The sequence below is a fragment of the Elephantulus edwardii genome, unplaced genomic scaffold, assembly GCF_000299155.1.
Source record: "Elephantulus edwardii isolate Elephantulus edwardi_28Jun2011 unplaced genomic scaffold, EleEdw1.0 scaffold00001, whole genome shotgun sequence".
Lineage (NCBI taxonomy): Eukaryota > Metazoa > Chordata > Mammalia > Macroscelidea > Macroscelididae > Elephantulus > Elephantulus edwardii.
The window spans coordinates 34,682,836-34,688,374 of record NW_006399751.1 but is presented as its reverse complement, the minus strand read 5'-3'; the positions used below and the strand labels follow the sequence as shown (position 1 = coordinate 34,688,374).

At 40.8% G+C, this 5,539-nt stretch overlaps 1 pseudogene; it reads left to right on the top strand.

The window, feature by feature from the left end:
- Positions 1–3,521: 3,521 nt before the first annotated feature.
- Positions 3,522–5,539, top strand: part of LOC102852127 — a 134,457-nt pseudogene continuing 132,439 nt past the window's right edge.

The following is a 5,539-nucleotide window of genomic DNA, read 5'->3' as shown; positions in this document are numbered from 1 at the left end:
AGTATCATAATGAAACATGCAAGGAAATGGAGTCAGAAAGTCAAAAGGGCCAAACTCACTCAGCATTTCTTAAGTGGAAGAAACTTAAGAACAAATTCGAACCTTGAACTGCAATAGTTAAGGATACTTTGGGCAGAATATTAAATGATCCAGGAAGCACTAAAAGAAGATGTAAAGAGTATACAGTATACAGAGTCATTGAACCAAAGGGAATTGGTAGACACAGAAGAATTTCATGAAACAACATATGACCAAGAGCCTGTGGTGATGAAGGAAGAAATTCAAGCTGATTTGAAAGAATTGGCAAAAAAACAAGGCCCCAGGAATTGATGGCATATAGATTCAGAAATCAAGACCACGTAGAATTGGAGAAAGGAAAAAATACATTAAGACTAAAAATAATATATGCTGGTAAGGCATGATTTTCATTGTTTCAGTTTTTCATTGTTTTTGTTCAAACATTCTTCTAGGTCGTATAGCCCTGGTGTGTCAACTTGCCGTACAGTGGTAACTTGTGTTTACTGTGAAGCTGAACACTGTGACACTGACGTGGTGTCAAATGTGTTAATAGTTACCCATGGTGGACTGTATTTAGTGGAGCTCCCCTGATTAAAACAAGCTTGGAAGCAGGAGTGGCATCCACGTCCATAATAGAATGCCTCCAGAAACCCTATGAACCTGGAGAGAGGATGAAAGTCACATAAGTGTTGAGGACTTTCCTTCATAGGGTCACTATGAGTTGCCTACGATTCGATGGCACTCAACAACAACAACAACAAGGCATGATTGGGACTCTCAAACACTCGGGGTGACATTATAAAATACTGTAACCACTGTGAAAAAAAAACCTGTGCAAATTGTACTTTAAAAGTGGGAAATAAAAATATCATTTGTTCTAGCAATCCCACTACTAGGAATACATCCTAAAGAAATAAGAGCTATCACATGAATATCAGATGTATACATATCCATGTTCATTGTGTCATTATTTACAATATCAAAAAGATAGAAATGATCCAAGTGTCCATCAACATATGAATGGGGTACAATTTATGGTACATACACACAAGGGGGGTACATACACACAAGGGGATACAGTTCAACATTAAAAATAATAATAAATTTGTGAAATACTGCATGTTGTTGTCGTTGTTATGTGCTGTCGAGTCGCTTGTGACTCATAGCGACCCTGTGTACAACAGCCCTAAACTCCACTCTGTCCTGTGCCAATTGCACTGTCTCTGACACTCCCATCCCAATTATCCCAGTCACTGAATCAATCCACCTCATAGAGGGGCTTCCTCTCCTGCGCTGTCCCTCGACTCTCCCAAGCGTGATGTCCCTCTCCAAGGACCAGTCTCTCATCACAACATGTCCAAAGTATGTTAGACGGAGCCTCAGAATCCTTGCCTCCAAGGAGCCACCCGGTTTAACCCTTTCCAGGACAAATCTGTTTGTTTTCCTAGCAGTCCATGGTATTCTCAATACTCTTCTCCAGCACCACAGCTCAAAGGCATCAATTCTCCTTCTATCCTCCTTGGTCATTGTCCAACTCTCTGATGTATAACAAGTGATTGCGAAGACTATGGCCTGTATCAGACACACCTTAGTCTCCAAAGAGACACCATTGCTCTTCAGTACTTTGGAGAGGTCCCTAAAAGCAGACTTTCCCATGGCAATGCACCTTTTAATTTCCTGGCTGCTGGTGCCGAGAGTGTTGACTATGGAGCCAAGCAAACTAAAGCTGTGTACAATCTCAATCTCTTCACCATCCATCCTGATGCTGCCAATTGGTCCAGTGGTGAGAATCTTTGTCTTCTTGACATTGAGCCTCAATCCATATTATAGGCTGCATTCCTTGACACTCTGCAGCAGGCTCTTCAGGTCCTCTTCAGGTTCAGCAAACAGGGTTGTGTCATCTGCATAACGCAGATTGTTGTTAAATCGTCCACCAATCTTGACCCCACATTTCTCCTCATAGAGCCCAGCCTCCCGGATAATCTGTTCTGCATATAGGTTGAAAAGGTATGGAGATAGGATGCATCCCTGGTGTACGCCCTTCCCAATTTTGAACCATGCAGTGTTCCCTTGCTCTGTTCTGACGACTGCCTCCTGGTCCAAGTATAAGTTTCACATTAGAATGATCAAGTGTTCTGGGATTCCCGTTCTTCTCAGAGTCGGCCATAGTTTGTTATGATCTACACAGTCAAATGCCTTTGCATAGTCAATGAAACACAGATAGACATTCCTCTTGTATTCCCTGCGTTTAGCCAAGATCCATCTAACATCAGCTACAATATCCCTAGTACCACATACATTCATGTATATATGAAATACTACATAGCATGGATTAATTTAAAGGACATGATACTGAGTTTCACCATACTGGCTTCTAGGAAGTACTCTGGTTTCACTTTCTCCAAGATAGATCTGTTGAGTCTCTTGACAGTGCATGGAATTTTCAGTACTCTTCTCCAACACCACAAGTCAAAGACGTCTTTCTTTCTGTCATCCATAGTCATTGTCCAACTTTTACATGCATAGTAAGTAATTAAGAGGACTATGGTGTGGATCAAGCTCACCTTAGTCTTTAAACTGACATCATTGCTCTTTAGTACTCTGGAAATATCCCGGACAACAGATTTTTCCCATGTGACTCAAATGATAAGGAATTATCCTGCCAACCCAAAGGCAAGCTGTTTGAATCCACTAGTTGTTCTATGGGAGAAAGACAGGTGATTTCCTCCCATGAGGTTTATAACTTCTGAAAACTCATTGGTCAGTTATGAGTCAATCCTGACTTGGTAACATACAACAATAACTAGATAATAGACACATATTAAGTTGGATAAAGGAAAAAATAACATACAACATGGGAACGATCAGCATAATATCACTCGAGAAAAGAAAGACAAAAAGATGCACAAGAGATACAGGCAACAAAAGTAAACACTATTACTTAGACATACCTGCACTGTCAGTAATAACAAAGGTTCATTTACACATGGATACATAGTCAGGCAGGAAAAATAAGCAGGTATGAACAGTCCATGTACTGCCAAAAGAAGAAAAGGTTATGTCTTAGAAATCATGCAGCCAGAGTGTTTCTTGGAGGCAGAGAGTGAAGTTTCTCTTTCATACTTTGGACCTATAGCTAGGTAAGGTTATATCTTGGAAAAGAGTACCATGCTCAGAAAGATGGAGGGTCAACAAAAGAAAAGAAGACCATCAATGAGATGGATTGACATGGTGACTTCAACAATGGCCTGTAGTGTGTCAGAGATGATGAAGATGGCATAGGATAGGGCAGGGTTCAGGTTGTCTCTTCATAGGGTCGTTATGAGTCATACTAAATGTACCACCGAAGAACAAACAACAACAAAGAAATAACCCACCTATATGAAAGGACCAAGTGGCATCACCCCCGACTCCTATCACCCCTGAGCCCTGTGGGTGGGCACTTCCGCACCCATCTCTCCCCAGATTCAATGTTATTCACTTTGAATTAACTGAGGGAGGTGATGGTGGTGTGCAGAGTGCACAGGGCAGTCAGTGGCAGTGCACCTCCACTGACTCCCTTGATCTGGCTCAGGGTGACATTGCAGCTGGCAGGGCAGTGGGCTGCAGTTGGCCACTTAGCCAAGGACAGCTTCAAAATCAAGTGTGACTTGGTGAGTCTGGACCCTAGCTCACCTTTATTTTTGCTGCATCCCTGGCCCACATCGTGCATACGTCCTGTGAGCCAGGACCCAAGAGACAGTAGGAAAGAAAGTCCTAGTGAGAGACGATGAAACCCTTGCTGCCACTTCCAGAGGACAACAAGTGCCCCTAGTGCAGACCCACCACTAGCCAGTCAGGGGCCACAAATCTTCACTGTCTAGTCGCTGGCAACATGCAAATGAGTAAATAACAAATGACTTCTACTCTTTTGAATGCATTATTACTATTACCCAGCATTACTTTTCACAGAATCGTGCCATTAAGTTAAAGATATTTTCCATTTGTCTGGAACTGTTTCTCTAATTCTTTTTGATATAGAAATATATACTGTTCAGTATATACAGATATTTGACTGACTGATTTTAGATCTCAAATAGACCTGTTCTGATTTACCTACAAATTCAATTTAAAGATAGTTTTAGGAATCAACCTGTTTCTAAATCAGGCGCTTCTGGTACCTGGATGACAAGCAAACACATGAAAAATATTCAGCACTAGCTATTTAATGTTGCTATTAGGTGCCATCAGTCAGCTCTAACTCCAAGTGATTCTACTGCACAACAGAGCTAAACTCTGCCCAATCCTGCAACTTCCTCACAGCTCAGTGTTGCAGTCATTATGTCAATACATCTCATTGAGAGTCTTCATATCTTCCACTGAACTCTAGTTTTCTAAGTATGTTCTTCTCTAGGGACAGTGACCTCTCAACAACAATGTACTAGAAAAATACAAATTAAAACCATGATGACATAATTTCTACTTACTTATCGACGGGCTAAAAAAAATTAAATTACAATACCAAAGGCCAACAATCATGCAGAGAAATGGGATCTTTATCAATTGCTAATAGGAATATAAAATAGTGCCATTGCAGTCACTCTAGAAAGCAGTTTGACACCTTCTTGAAACAACTAAAAACAATACACAGGAAGCAAACTCCAGTCATTTTTCTCAGAGCAACAAAAAATTATCTCAGCAGTTTATTTTATAGTAGTAAGAAACTGGAAATAACCAAAAGGGAAAACTACTCAGTGCTACTTTTCAAATTCCTATAATTAAATAATTGATTTAAAATAAAAACATCTTGTGTGAAAAACAAATACTTGTTGCTGCATTCCTGGGCAGGAATAAGAGGGTTCTGTAACAGTCCATTGGCAGAGACATACTGCCAACAATACTTGAAAGCAAAGTTTGCCTACCAATTACAGAGAAATAACATACATAAAGATTTTTGTGGACAGGAAAAACTGCTGGTTCTTCCAATTACAGTTTCAAGTAGATTTTAATGGTTTTAAACCTTAACTGTAGATTAGATTTAAATGATGAGCTTTTAAAATATTGAAGTTCAGTATTCAGATTCCTTTGGCTTCAGATGATACCATACGAAACCAAGGAACGTGACGTCAGTTAAATGTCTGAAATTTGACACTAACCTACTATCATAAAACCCTGGGGGGGGGGAAAAAGGAAACTCAATATATTATGTTATATGAGCAACCATTCTGAGTTTCATCACTAATTTCCTCCTCCTCCTCCTCCTCCTCCTCCTTCTTCTTCTTCTTTCTTCTCCTCCTCCTCCTCCTCCTCCTCCTTCTTCTTCTCCTTCTTCTTCTTCTTCGTCATCAAGTAACCTGCGACTCATAGTGACCCTAGGTACAACAGCCCTAAACCCTGCTCTATCCTGTGCTAGTCTTACTGTCCCCAACACACCTACCACCATTACCCCAGTCACTGAATCAATCCACCTCATAGAGGGTCTTCCTCTCCTGTGCTGTCCCTCCACCCTCCCAAGCATGATGTCCCTCTCCAAGGACTGGTC